Source organism: Stegostoma tigrinum, unplaced genomic scaffold (assembly GCF_030684315.1).
Source record: "Stegostoma tigrinum isolate sSteTig4 unplaced genomic scaffold, sSteTig4.hap1 scaffold_231, whole genome shotgun sequence".
NCBI classification, from domain to species: Eukaryota; Metazoa; Chordata; class Chondrichthyes; order Orectolobiformes; family Stegostomatidae; genus Stegostoma; species Stegostoma tigrinum.
The window spans coordinates 347,261-362,500 of record NW_026728165.1 but is presented as its reverse complement, the minus strand read 5'-3'; the positions used below and the strand labels follow the sequence as shown (position 1 = coordinate 362,500).

The following is a 15,240-nucleotide window of genomic DNA, read 5'->3' as shown; positions in this document are numbered from 1 at the left end:
CTTGCGGACACTCCAAATTACCTTAGCCTGCTGGGGAAATAGAGACATTTGGTGTGCTTTTTTGCCCATTGCGATGATCTGGGTGGACCAGGAGAGATTGTTGGTGATCGACACTCTCAACTATCTCCACCTCAGCAACATCTCTCTCACTGTCTGATGCAGGCGCTCACACACTCACATTCTGTCACCTATTCTGTCTGTCTGTCTCTCCCTCTCTCCCTCATCGCCCAGCTCTCTCTCTCTCTCGCTGTCTCTCTCTCTCTCTCGCTGTCTCTCTCTCTCTCTCGCGCTCTCTCTCTCTCTCGCGCTCTCTCTCTCTCTCGCGCTCTCTCTCTCTCTCGCGCTCTCTCTCTCTCTCGCGCTCTCTCTCTCTCGCGCTCTCTCTCTCTCGCGCTCTCTCTCTCTCGCGCTCTCTCTCTCTCGCGCTGTCTCTCTGTCGCGCGCTCTCTCTCTCGTACTCTCTCTCGCGCGCGCTCTCTCTCTCGCGCGCGCTCTCTCTCTCGCGCGCGCTCTCTCTCTCGCGCGCTCTCTCTCTCTCGCGCGCTCTCTCTCTCTCGCGCTCTCTCTCTCTCTCGCGCTCTCTCTCTCTCTCGCGCTCTCTCTCTCTCTCGCGCTCTCTCTCTCGCGCTCTCTCTCTCTCTCGCGCTCTCTCTCTCTCTCTCGCGCTCTCTCTCTCGCGCTCTCTCTCTCGCGCTCTCTCTCTCTCGCGCTCTCTCTCTCTCGCGCTCTCTCTCTCTCGCGCTCTCTCTCTCTCGCGCTCTCTCTCTCTCGCGCTCTCTCTCTCTCGCGCTGTCTCTCTGTCGCGCGCTCTCTCTCTCGTACTCTCTCTCGCGCGCGCTCTCTCTCTCGCGCGCGCTCTCTCTCTCGCGCGCTCTCTCTCTCTCGCGCGCTCTCTCTCTCTCGCGCTCTCTCTCTCTCTCGCGCTCTCTCTCTCTCTCGCGCTCTCTCTCTCTCTCGCGCTCTCTCTCTCGCGCTCTCTCTCTCTCTCGCGCTCTCTCTCTCTCTCTCGCGCTCTCTCTCTCGCGCTCTCTCTCTCGCGCTCTCTCTCTCTCGCGCTCTCTCTCTCTCGCGCTCTCTCTCTCTCGCGCTCTCTCTCTCTCGCGCTCTCTCTCTCTCTCTCTCGCGCTCTCTCTCTCTCTCTCTCTCTCTCGCGCGCTCTCTCTCTCTCTCTCACGCTCTCTCTCTCTGTCTCTGTCTCCCTCCCCCACCCCCCCCAACCTCTCTGGCTTTGTCTCTCTCTCTCTCTCTCTTTTTCTCACACACCAACTCATTGCTCAGTATTCCATGGTATCTGAATTGTTGGAAGAATTAACTTAGACTGAGCGTGGATTTTCTCCCAAATTAGTTATGACAAAGCAGAACCAATTCTGCCTGGAAGAAGAAAGGCAGGAGCCATAATAATTAGGGATTGTTTTGCTAGAGGAACCGTGCTGTGATATGCATCCAGATAGGATGCTTTCTGTGGTACATCAATGAAAGTTGCCCTTGTGGGCACACGGAATTGCCTTAGCCTCCTGGGAAGTAGAGACAACGGTGTGCTTTTTTGCTCATTGCGATGATGTGGAATGACCAGTGAACTAATCTAAGCCCATCCCTCTACACGATCCCATTATCATCCATATGCTTATCCAAGGACTGTTGAAATGCCCCTAATGTGGCTGAGCTAACTGCATTGGCAGGCAGAGGGTTCCACATCCTTACCACTCTCTGAGTAAAGAACCGGCCTCTGATATCTATCTCAAATCTATCATCCCTCCCTGTTTCGCTGTGCCCCCTCATACAAGCTGACGTCATCATCCTCGGAAAAAGACCCACACTGTCCACCCTGTCTCATCCACTGATCATCTTGTATGTCTCTATTAAATCCCCTCTGAACCACCTTTTCTCCAATGAGTACAGACCCAAGTCCCTCAGCCTTTCTTCAGAAGACCTTCGCTCCGGACCAGGCAACATCTCCTCTGCACCTTTTCCAATGCTTCCACGTCCTTCCTGTGATGGGGCGACCAGAACTGTACGCAATATTCCAAATGAGACCGCACCAGCTTTTTGGACAGTTGCTCTGGATCTCAATCCCACTGCCAATAAAACCTAAAACACCGCAAGCCTTCTTCACAGCACTATCAACCTGGATGGCAATTTTCAGGGATCGACATAGATGGACACCCTCTGCACAGCAACACTACCAAGAATCTTTCCATTGACCCAATATTCTGCCTTCCTATTATTCATCCCAAAGTGAGTCACCTCACATTTATCCGCATTGAACTCCATCTGCCACCTTTCCGCCCAATTCTGCAGTTCATCCAAGTCTACCTGTCACCTGCAACATTCTTCCACATTGTCCACCACTGCACCGACTTGAGTGTCATCTGCAAACTTACCAACCGATCTACCAATGCCTCCGTCCGAGTCATTTATAAAAATGACAAACAGCAGTGGTCCCAAAACAGATCCTTGAGACAAATCAGTAGTAACCAGACTCCAGGCTGAATATTTTCTATCAACCACCACTGGTTGCCTCCTTAGCCAAAGCCAGTTTCGAATCCAACCTGCTAAATCTCCCTCAATCCCATGTCTCCATGTTTTCTCCAATAGCCTACCATGTGGAACCTTATCGAAGGCTTTACTGAAGTCCATGTCCACCACGTCAACTGCCCGACCCTCATCCACGTGCTTGGTCACCTTCCAAAATTACTCAGAGGCTTGTGAGACACGACCTGCCCTTGACAAATCCATGTTGACTTTCATCAAATTGGTGCTTGCTCGATGATTATAAATCCTATCTCGTATAATCCTTTCCAAAACTTTTCCTGCAACAGACGGAAGGCTCACTGGGTTTATAATTAGCTGGGTCATCTCTACTGCCCTCTTTGAACAAGGGCACAACATTTGCAACCCTCCAGCCTTCTGGTACTAAACCTGTAGACAATGAGGATTCAAAGATCAAGGCCAAAGGCTCCGCCGCCTGTTCCGTAGCCTCCCAGAGAATCTGAAAGTTTTGAAGGATGCTGCGTTGTATCCGGAGGTTGGTGGGGTGGTACGTTAGGACGAGGGAGACTTTGTTTTGGTTGTTGTCGCGGGGTGGGGTGAGAGGGATTTGTTGCAGGAAATGCTGGAGACACGGTCGAGGGCGTTATCAACCACAGAGCGGGGCAAGTTGTGCTCCTTGAAAAATGAGGACATCTGAGATATACGGGAATAGAATACCTCATCCTGTGAGTGCAGATGCAGAGGCAAAGGAATGGGGAATAGGGGATGAAGTGTTGCGGGAATATGGTGGGAGGAGGTGTAATCTTGGTAGCTGTGGGAATTGGTGGAGTTGAAATGGATATTTGTTTCTCAGTGGTTGGAAATAGAGTGGTCCAGGTAGGAGAGAGAGGTATCAGAGATTGTCCAGGTTAACTTCAAGTTGGGGAGGAAGGTGTTGGGGAAGTGGATGAACTGTTGGAGCCCCTTGTGGGAACACGGGGCGGTGCCGATACAGTCATCAATGTAACGGAGGAAGAGGTGGGGTTGAGGGCCAGTGGAGGTACGGAAGAGGGAGCGTTCCATGTAACCTCCAAAGAGGCAGGCATAGCTTGGGCCCATTTGGCTACCCTGGCCACCCTCTTTGTCTGTAGGAAGTGGGAGGAATTGAAAGAGAAACTGTTGAGGGTTGTTCAAGGACCGGAACTTGCCCCTCCTCAGTGGTCAAAAACACCCTCGACCGTGTCACCCGCGTTTCCCACAACTCATCCCTCACACCCGCACCCCATAATAACTACCAAAACAGTGTCCTCGTCGCCCTCACGTACCGCCCCACCAACATCCGGATTCAATGCGTCGTCCTCCGACCCTTCTGCCATCCGCAATCCGACCCCGCCACCAAAGACATTTTTCCCACCACCCTTAGGTGACCCCCTTATCCGCTCCACACTCCCCTCTAGCACTCCCTACACCCAGCACTTTTCCCTGCATATCCATAAATGTTGTCATCACAAAGTTTAAAATTGACTGGTCCCGATACCTCACCCCCATCCCAGGCCCCAGGAAGAATTTCCTCATCAAACAGATGTTTACCTGCACATCTGCTCATGTGGTAGACTATATCCACTGTTGCCATTGTGGCCCCCTCTACATCGGGGAAACCAAACAGAGGTATGGGGACCGCTTCACCTGTGCTCAGTTTGTACTAAAGAACTGCACCTCCCAGTCGCGAACTGTTTCGACTCTCCCTACCAATCCACAGGTAACATGTCCATCCTGGGCCTCCTGCAGTGCCACAACGATGCCACCTGAAGGTTGCAGGAGCAGCACCTCATATTGCGCTTGGGAACCCTGCGCTCCATGGTATCAATGTGGACTTGACAAGCTTCAAAATCACCCCTCCCCCTCCCGCATCCCAAAACCAGCCCACCTATCCCATCCTGCCACCTCAAACCCCACCCCCATTTCCTACCTCCTAACCTCTTCCCGCCCCGGAGACCTGTTCGTCCTCCCCGGACTGACCTATCCCCTCCCTACCTCCCCACCTACACTCACCTCTGCTGGTTCCATCCCCACCTCTTTAACTTGTCTGTCTCCTCTCCACCTATCTTCTCCTCTAACCATCTTTGATCCGCCTCCCCCTCTCTCGCTATTTATTTCAGAACTCTCTCCCCCTCCCCCTTTTCTGATGAAAGGTCTCGGCCCAACGTGTCAGCTTTTGTGCTCCTCAGATGCTGCTTGGCCTGCTGTGTCCATCCAGCTGCACGCTTTGTTATCTCTACATCTCTTAACAACCTCATTAAGTGAGTTCTAGAGCGAACTATGCAGGGTAGACTTTGGGTTTATCATTCTAACTTGCCAGTCCTGAAAGATGAAAGTTGGATGTTTGTTTCATAGCTATGAAAGATATCCTGAAAGGATTTTTCAAATCTTTTGTTGAGAATTGTACCCATTTAGTCACTAATCCTTTTCCTTCTTTAAAGTGTCCTTGGTAGTGACAAATTTCAAATATCTGCGGAATTTTATTTGGCTTTGTATTGGTTCTCTGTGATTCTCTGTTAATGGCTCCGCGACCTGCCAGCTAATTACAGAATTTATCATTGATGTGCCTGTACCAAAATCTTTCGTCTTATACTATTTCTCCCAATTTCAGGAGAAAGTCCAGAGAGACCTTTTAAAGGAAAGGGGATTAGAAAGAAAATCTATCGATCAAAATCATGAATAGTTGATAAATTATTTGCATTCCATATTTCCAGAACCTGCCCCGGAAGAGAGAGCCCAGAGAATTGCCAAAGCTGTCCGCAAACAGTCAATAGAAGTGAAGGAAAATTGGGAACAACTGAAAATCCGTGCGAGCAACTGGCAGAAACAGGTGGAAAAGGCGTTGGAGAAACTTCAAGAACTGCAGAAAGTTCTGGATGATCTTGAGGCTCATGTGATAACAGCTGAGGGGGTCCACACTGATTGGCAACCTGTGGGTGACCTGCTTATTGACTCATTGCAGGATCACATTGATAAAACCACAGTAAGTGCAATTACATTACACTTCACTTATGAACAGATGTAACCACAATGTTGTATGGAGACGATCAGTAACATGAGTACTGAAGTAATATTGATTGAATGGTTGTTAACTTAATTTGCAAATTAAAACTTAGTTGAGCATGCCTTCTGATGATATCACATCGTTAATATTAGTATAGTTGAGGATTCTATTAGTCAGTGACATCAGCTGAGTTATCTGCTTGTTGCCATGTTATCAGGGTTAAAGGTAAAGTCTTAGCACGCCATTTGGCGACTCGTTAGAGAGAGACAACTGGTTATGATTTAACCTGAAGATCACCATGCCTCAGGGAAGTAGAGGGGTTGAGGCGAAGACCCTTTGTGGTAAGCTCACTGGTACGGCAATTGAGCCCTCTCTGCAGGGCATCACTCTGCATCACAAACCAACTGAATTTGAATAGAGTTTAGGATTGGAGAGCAATCCATGCAATTTTTTTTTTAATCAATGTTTCTCACTGGGACTCTCTCACTGGTAAACTTTTTAAAAGCCAGCTCAGCCATACAGGCGAGATCAGTTCCTGATCTCAGCTGAATTTTTTGACCTGGGGTGGGTCAGCGTTAGGAGTTCATTGATTGGAATGAATTCTCATTCAGTTAGCGAGAAGGATACTACACGTGAATAGATCGATGTTTTGAAAAGAGGATGAGATATGAGCAAAAGTTTAATTGATGTGGAAGACCAGCCACAATCATCATCGATGGTGGAGCAAGCTTGAGCGGCCATGCAACGTTGTGCTGCCGCTATTTGACTTGTTCTGTGGAAAGGAAGGAAAATGGTCCAAGTGTCAAAAATGCCGAAGACCACATCATTCTACAACCTCAAAATTTGATTGTGTTCAGCACATTATCACTCCTGGTACCCCTAAATCCTGGTCCATCATCTCAGCAGCTCGACTCTGCCCAAAAGCTGGTTACTTGTGACATTTTTGAGGGATCTTCCCAAGTCTGAAAATCATTTTTGTTTTTGTACAATCAGAGTTGGCCAGTGTGGAAGGAGGTCGTTTGGCATATCGTAGCTCTTTGAAATAACTCCCCAATTCGTCCCCCTCTGCTTGGCAATGACTTCAACCACTTATAAAATTTCTTTAATGGAGGGAAACTTTGAAGGCGTGTGATTGGAGTGTTAACGATCCCAGAATACAACTGAGCCTTATTAAGTTGTAAGTTCTGATGATCAAGAGCTTGATGAAAGAGGATTGTTTGAAAAAGTGCCTTAAAAGAGGAAATGTACAGAGGCTAAGAGGTGTAGGAAGTTAGCGAGTTTTGAGAGGATTTGTTGCTTGGCTTGAGGTTCTGGATGTGAGTTTGCTCGCTGAAGGTGTTGGAAGTCTCTTCTTGGGTTTGAAGCCGACACAATTAAATGTTTGGCAACTAGTAGTGGGCCCTTTAAAATCAAGAGTGGGCAAGAGGACATAATTAGACGAGTGCAGATATCCTGAAGTATGGTTGGACTGGTGGAGATTACCAAAATAGCGATAGGCTTAGCCAAGTAACGATTTGTAAACAAAAATGAGAATTTAATAAAATTACTGTTAATAGTATCAGTCAGGTAGAAAGTACAGAGAATAGGAATTGGTTCAAGTTGAGACTCAGGCAGTGGAGTTTTAGACGACCTCAAGTGTTCAATGGACAAATGTGGGTCTCCATCAGGGAATGCATTAGAATTGTCAGGTCCAGAAGTGAAGTAGTTCCAGGTCAAGGTTTCACTGCTAATGAGCCGAGACAATAGACAGGTAGGCAGGATTGAAAAGATGTAAAGAGACAGCTTTAGGGATTGCATGAATGTGTGGTCGGACGTTCATCATGGGATAAACAAGATGCCAAGGTTGTGCTGAGACAAGCGTAATATTACATTGTTGCCAAGGCGGAGTAATGCAATCAGTAGGTAGTGAATAGAGATTGGTGTGGGGACCACAAAGTGGTCTTCCCAGTTTTAAATTGTTATCTCTACATAGTTGCGCAACTTTATGTTCTGTTCAAAAGGCATTACTGACAAGGAAACAGAAGTTAGCCATTTGTTTACTTGTCAATATATCTTGATTTTTCCACCATGTTCTCCAATTATTAACACAACATGTGCACTGTACGAACTGAACCGTTCAAACCTTAAAAGGAAATGTTAAAATTGTGGAATATAAAGTTAAATTTATTTCATTGAAAATTTAAATAAATTACATGAAGGTTTGACCAAGACTGCAAGGAATTAGATGGAACACCAGATGAATAGAACAAGCAGTAGTAAAGTGGTATTAGCTGGATGTTCCTGAAGAAAGAGAACACAGCCAACCTTTCTTCCATAAGGGGGATTAATTGTGTGGTGTCAGACACAGTCAATTCAATCATTCCTTCTGTCTTTGCTGTCTGGCTATACGATGGTTGTAATATTTCCTTTTTTAAATGCTCAAGGTTAGACATACTTGACATTCTCATTTTATAAATTTTAAGAAGTTGACTTATTGTCAAGTCACGGTAGGATTGAAAACACATTCTATAAGTGTTTGAAGTCAGAAGTCACATGACACCAGCTTGTCGTCCAACAGGTTCATTTGAAATCACACAAGCTTTTGGAGTGCAGCCCCTTCATCAGGTGCAGTTTGTGAGGTGACCACAGAGAGACACAGCTTATCAGCAGAGAGATCAAAAGATCATAGAATTGGCGTGAGTGGAGTGTCAGATAATAACTCTATACAGGTGACCAAGAGTGTTAGAGGCAAGTAAAGCGTTTATAAAGTCAATGTCAGTGCTGTGTTGTCATGATAATCAGGCAGCGCAACAGGAATGTACAAAAGGTGACATCTCAGGTCAGACTCTGACTTGTAGTTTAGAGGCTTGTGTTCAGAATCTGTCTGAGAGTTTTAACCTTTATTTCAAAAGCAAGAATTTATAAGATACCACACTGACTGTAACTGCAAGTTGTGTGTTTCTTCAACAAAATATCTGCAAACAAACAAACATCCTGGATGAGGACTTATTATCTGACACTCCACTCACACCAGTTGTATGATGTTTTGATCTGTCTGCTTATCAATTGTGTGCGTGTGTGTTTTCCTCCCTGACCGCACCTGATGAAGGGACTGCACTCCTAAAGCTTGTGTGATTTCAAATAAACGTGTCAGATTATAACCTAATGCCATGTGACTTCTGACTTTGTCCATCCTAGTCCAACACCAGCACCTCCACATTATAACTTTTTGGAACCAAGTCAGTGCAACAGGTACATGTCGAACATTTGACTTCGGAAGAATGCCGAGTGCTGAAAAGTTCATTAATAACAAAGGATTTCTTCATTATGCCATCTATCGTAACATGCTGCGTCTCACAGTCACAATGAAAGGATGGCCACTTGAATTTAGCAGGGCCAAGAACAGTTATGGACATTTTTAGCATGAGAGGAGGCCATTCAACCTATTTTAACTGTCCCAGCTCTCTCCCAGCGCAACAAAATTAATCCTTCTCTCGAACTCATTCCACATATTTCACAGAATTGAAATATATATGTACATACTTAAGAGATTTTAACATCAAGTGAGCAGTTCTCGCACTTCACCTTGTCACTAAAAATGGAAAACGTGACTTCGAAAGAGTGGGTCTTTATTTTGTTCTGTTTTGATGATGAAGCAGATGCAAGTCAAAGTGCTGGAACTGGCATCTTGAACTTAGCAACTGTTCAACGTGTATAAAATGAATTCTGTGCGCATCTACTAAAAGCAGTTTTATGGAAGGAAAAGGTACCAAAGAAGATTTGGTGTATTGTGCTTGATGCTATTATACTCCAACCTGTGAAAACAGAACTCTACGACTGAGAGTGTTGAGATCTGAGAGGGTGCTATCTTGTTTGAATGTGCATTGCTAAGCCTAGGCCTATTTTCCCAACAGCAAAATTGGTAATCCAGCAAGAAATGGATATTTCTCACATTTGTTGGCTGTAAGTGTCTGGTTAAAGTTTGAGTACAGTTTCCTTATATACAGGTGCTTAACCTGCTTTTACAGTTGGAACATGTGTTGTGCCAATGAAAATTTTTTGAATGGTTTCACCTCCAGTTTTCCTCTTTATACATATTTGGTATTTTTTCAGGGTAAGGACTATCTGCAAAATCTGTGATTGGGTTTTGAAAGACAGCAGCCTTTGTTTTGGAGAGATAATGGGAACTGCAGATACTGGAGAATGCGAGATAACAACGTGTGGAGCTGGATGAAGACAGCAGGCCAAGCAGCATATTAGGAGCACAAAAGCTGACATTTCGGGCCGAGAACCTTGTTCAGAAAATGGGGAGGGGGTGCGGGTTCTGAAATAAATGGGGAGAGAGGGGGAGGCGGATGGAAGATGGATGGAGGAGAGGAGAGTATGGGTAGGGAGGCAGGGAGGGGATAGGTCAGTCTGGGGAGGCCGGACAGGTCAAGGGAGCGGGATGAGGGGAAATAGGGGTGCGGTATGAGGTGGGAGGGGGGATGGGTGAGAGGAAGAATAGGTTAGGGAGGCGGGGACGAGCTGGGCTGGTTTTGGGATGCAGTGGCAGGACAGGAGAGTTGGAAGCTTGTGAAATCCACATTGATACCATTGGGCTGCAGGGTTCCCAAGCAGAATATGAGTTGCTGTTCCTGCAACCTTCGGGTGGCGTCATAATGGCACTGCAGGAGGCCCAGGTTGGACATGTCCTCTCGGGAATGGGAGGGGGAGTTGAAATGGTTAGTGACTGGGAGGTGCAGTTGTTTATTGCAAACTGAGCGTAGCTGTTCTGAAAAGCGGTCCCCAAGCCTCTGCATCGTTTCCCCAATGTCGAGGAAGCCACAACGGGGACAGCGGATGTTTTGGATATTTCTTAAGCATTGATTTTCATTCAGAGTTGGTTGGATTTTGCTGAAGCAATAGACATAACTCAATATGACGTAGACAATGTCAGAGTTAATGTTTCGCGTCCTGTGACCCTTCCTCAGATCTCACTCTTCACTGATGCTGCCAGACCTGCTGAGCTTTTCCAGCAACTTCTGCTTTTGTTGCTGATTTACAGTGCCCACTGTTCTTTTTTTTACAACACAGACAAAACTTGATCTCTGCAGGAAGCATGATGCTGCATTCTCCAACTTCCCTGCCTTTTTGTAATATAATATTGTCTTTTTAGGACAGAAGTGGCTTTTTTTTGTTTGTTTTAACTTCCGCACATACTTTCTATGCAGGTTAAAAGTCTATACCTTTTCAGTTCTGTGCTGTATAATGAAGACTTGGAACAATTTTTTTTTTATAAAGTAGAAAATCAGTGTGGTTTGTTTTCCAAAATGTGATGTGTAAGTGCAACGCTTAACAGTGTGTTCATCAAACTATTGTTTCCTTTGATCTTTGTGTTGCAGAAATTTCTAGAATCATTTCATATATATTTTTCTTGATATATTTTAGCAGCTTTCCTGGAGCAAGTCTGTTTTCCTTCGGATGAGACGACTTTCAGACATACTCCCTTTATTATGAGATTTAATTGCGGTAAAATGAGGAGGATTTTTATTCACTGAGACACACATGACTATATGTTTAAAGCATTGGCAAAAGAGTTCTGTTCAGACTGTCATGTTATCTGGTGTTTGTACCAGGCTTTCCGATGAAATGCAAGTGATTAAGGATGCTAATGATGCCACATGTTATTACAAGAGGAAATGAACATTCAAGTAAGGATTTTATGCCACATTTATACATAGCATGGACCATGCAGCATGGATGCAGTGACTGAGTGAAATGGGATGCAGTGACTGAGTGAAATGCTCACACCGACTTGCCCCTCCAGTCCAGATCCGCTCACTGTGACGAGCCCCTGCAGTCCTGACCCGCTCACAGCGACTTTGCCCCTCACTCCTGACCCGCTCACAGTGACTTGCCCCTGCAGTCCTGACCCCCTCACAGTGACCTGCCCCCTCACTCCTGACCCGGTCTGCATTGAGGAAACCAAGCAGAGGCTTGGGGACCGCTTTGCAGAACACCTCCACTCGGTTCGCAACAAACAACTGCACTTCCCAGTCGCGAACCATTTTAACTCCCCCTCCCATTCCTTAGACGACATGTCCATCATGGGCCTCCTGCAGTGCCACAATAATGCCACCCGAAGGTTGCAAGAACAGCAACTCATAATCCGCTTGGGAACCCTGCAACCCACTGGTATCAATGTGGACTTCACCAGCTTCAAAATCTCCCCTTCCCCAACTGCATCCCAAAACCAGCTCAGTTCTTCCCTTGCCCCTACTGCATCACAAAACCAGCCCAGCTGTTCCCTTCCCCCAACTGCATCCCAAAACCAGCCCAGCCTGTCTCCGCCTCCCTAACATGTTGTTCCTCTCACCCATCCCTTCCTCCCACCTCAAGCCACACCTCATCCTGCCTCCTTGACCTGTCTGTCTTCCCTGGACTGACCTATGCCCTCCCTACCTCCTCACCTGTACTCTCCTCTCTACCTATCTTGTTTTCTCTCCATCTTCGGTCCGCATCCCGCCCCCCCTCCCTATTTATTCCAGTTCCCTCTCCCATCCCCCTCTCTGATGAAGGGTCTAGGCCCGAAATGTCAGCTTTTGTGCTCCTGAGATGCTGCTTGGCCTGCTGTGTTCATCCAGCTCCACACTTTGTTATCTTGGATTCTCCAGCTCCCATTATCAGTGGCATTTTCCTCTTCATCAAAGTTTGTGCAAAAGCAACACGATATGGGGCGGCACGGTGGCTCAGCGGTTCGCACTGCAGCCTCACAGCACTGGGGACCCAGGTTCAATTCCAGCCTCAGTCTGTGTGGAATTTGCACCTTGTCCCTGTGTCTGCATGGGTTTCCACCAGGTGCTCCGGTCTCCTCCCACAGTCCAAAGATGTGCACGCTAGGTGGATTGGCCATTCTAAATTGCCCATCGTGTTCAGGGGCGTGGGTCTGGGTGGGATGCTCCAAGGTTTGGTGTGCACTTGTTGGGCCAAAGGGCCTGTATCCACACTGTAGGGAATCTAAACAATCCTGTTCCCACATCTCCATGATATAACCCTGCTGATCACTGCACACAGAGATGTTTGATAACAAAAGGATAACAATAATATTCAAACCCAGTGCTGGAGATGTATTTTAAATACACTGAGGCCAGTGTCGATCTCCAATTAAACTTTTATTTACAAATGAACTGTCTTCAACTTTAGCACTGCCTCATTCAGAGATAGTTGCCAGGGTGTCAGCATCTCTGACCCTCACACTTCTTATCTGTCAGCCAGGGCTCCCTGATTTGGGCTGTTAATATGGAACAATCAGGCAACTCATATTCTGTGAGGTTCAACTGGCCGACCTGGTCACAAACCAGTGCAGTGTGTTCATCGAAAATCAAACGTACCAGAAAGATACCATTCCATACCAGTGCAAAGGAAGGCATGAGGCGAAACTGGGGAGGGAAGGGAACTGCTTATTGGCGGTGGCCCAGAGAGTAGAAGAAAATCGAATGGGAAGAAGACCATTTGAGACTGAGGGAGAGAGATGTAATTGCCTGAATGAGGCATTCCAATTGCGAAATGGATTTTTGTGTGTACACCATGTTCAGTTTCCCCGATCTGTGCTCCTCTTTAAATCATTAGTATCTGAAATTTCTGTATCATTTCCAAATGTTCTGTCTCTAATGTTATGCTGTTGGAATTGGTTGAACTGCAGAGATTATTTATTTGCACAAATGTGTTCAGTGAAATGAGTTGCATGCTATATATTTATTATTCTTCCTGATTCTATTATACACATACAAATTAAAGTTAGTTCCACTTTTGAACAACAAACTGCTTTTAGATGTCTGATGTATCTCATTTGCCTGCCACTTACTCTTGTTGATGAGTTGTGTTTCTGTTTTGTGAAGAAATATGAATGAGCTGGAGCACTAATGGCAATGCCCAATGTGGTGATCTTCCAACATTGCAGCTGGAAGGTGGGGCAGGGAGGGGGATGGGTTTCACAAGAACTATTACAGAGGGAAATGGAGAGACAGGTGATGTATGTGGCAGCACCGAGACAGTGAGGAGAATGAAATGCAGCCTGAAGGGGAATCTGGCTGTCGTCTCAAAGTCACGGGCTGAATGGAAGAGGACAGAAAGGATTCACTCAGAGGAAGAGAAGATCAGACGAGACTAACTGTGAAACAGGCAGTAATCATTGGCAAGTTACTGATCGGAGGGTGAATCAATCGGGCTCACTTTAAGACTGTTTACAGTCACCATATAGTTTGTGGGAGATGTGTAGATCAGGCCAGGCTCATAGAGAAACGCTTCCCGGAGTAATTAACATGGAGACCCCACTGGGAAAGAGTGAGGGGTTGGCCGTCCTGCTTCCACTGCTGCTGGTGATGTCCAGGCCAGTCATTCTGGCCAGAGACTTCAGCTGCATCATCGGCACGAATGAACAATATGGAGGGTATGACAGTGAACTAGACTCGACGTCCAGATTTCTGATGGAAACGGTTAAAGTTGCCAAGCTGCATAACATCTTCAGCACCCCTGCAGACTGAGCATAGAGTAGAAACGCCTGGTCATAGCCAGACGGGTCTATCCACCCATTGGATAGATTTCCTGTTTGCGCCCACACGTCCTCGATCATATCCATTGAAGTCAAGCCGGTGTTCTTCTCTGACTACTGCTGGCTGACTGTCACCTACAGGATGACCAGCGGGCTGGCAAGGGAACACGGAAGTTGAATGTGAAACTGTTGACCCCAGAAAAATCATGAAGAAGCTCAAAAGAGAGCACACAGGTTGGAGAACGATGAAGACCCTTTTTGCACTTTGTGGGAGGCAGTCAAAGGGAACACCAAGAAGTTCTTTGTCCTGAAAAGTGTTCAGAAGGTGAGAGAGAGTTGGGAAAAACTGTTCAAACTCCAGAAACCCGTGCAAAACCTACTCTTGCTACAGACAATCGGGTCAATGTCGCCGAGGAGCCCCAGGAGGCGTCGAGGCAGCAAGCCCCACTCTCTGCCTTGGAGGCCTCCAAGATAATCTTGTGGTTCAGGGTCTGCACTGTGGAGCAAGAGAGAATAACAGTCAGAGACAGACAGCACTGAAGCAGACCGTTTGGTCCAACTTGTTCATGCTGACTCGATATCCTAAATAAATGTAGTCCCATTTGCCAGCATTTGGCCCATATCCCTCTAAACTCTTCCTATTCATTTTCCCATCCAGATGGCTTTTAAATGTTGAAATTGTACCAGCTTCCAGTCCTCTCTCTAGCAGCTCATTTCATACATACACCACCCTCTGCATGAAAATAATGTACCTTAAATCCCTTTTTCGATCTTTCCCCTGTTACTTTAAACCTATGCCCTCCAGTTATGGACTCTCCCACCCCAGGGAACAGACAATGTCTGTAAACCCTATCCATGCCTCTCATGCTGCTACTAATCTCTATCAGGTCATCCCTCAGCCTTTGATGCTCCAGGGAAAATAGACCCAGTCTATTCAGCCTCGTCCTTTAGCTTTAACCCTCCAACCCAGTCACCATCCTTGTAAATCTTTTCTGAACCCTTTCCGGTTTCACAACATCCTTCCGACAGCAGGGAGACTGAAATTAGATACAGTATTCCAATGGAGGCCTAATCAGTGTCCTTTCAAGCTGCATGTGACCTAATGAGATGTGTTCACATTCCTTCTTCTTGAAGATGCTGAAGGAGAGCTCTGTGCTCAGCAGCCTCAAGGATGAACATAGCTCGATAAGTTTGTCTCAATCTGACATCCGGAAGC

At 46.6% G+C, this 15,240-nt stretch overlaps 1 long non-coding RNA gene across 1 annotated transcript in view; it reads left to right on the top strand.

The window, feature by feature from the left end:
- Positions 1 to 9,772, top strand: part of LOC132207959 (uncharacterized) — a 14,094-nt gene extending 4,322 nt beyond the window's left edge. Inside the window, exons 3-4 of the long non-coding RNA XR_009444043.1 lie at positions 5,223 to 5,491; positions 9,605 to 9,772. This is a non-coding gene — a long non-coding RNA (uncharacterized LOC132207959). The remainder of the gene's footprint in view (positions 1 to 5,222; positions 5,492 to 9,604) is intronic.
- The last annotated feature ends 5,468 nt before the right edge of the window (positions 9,773 to 15,240 follow it).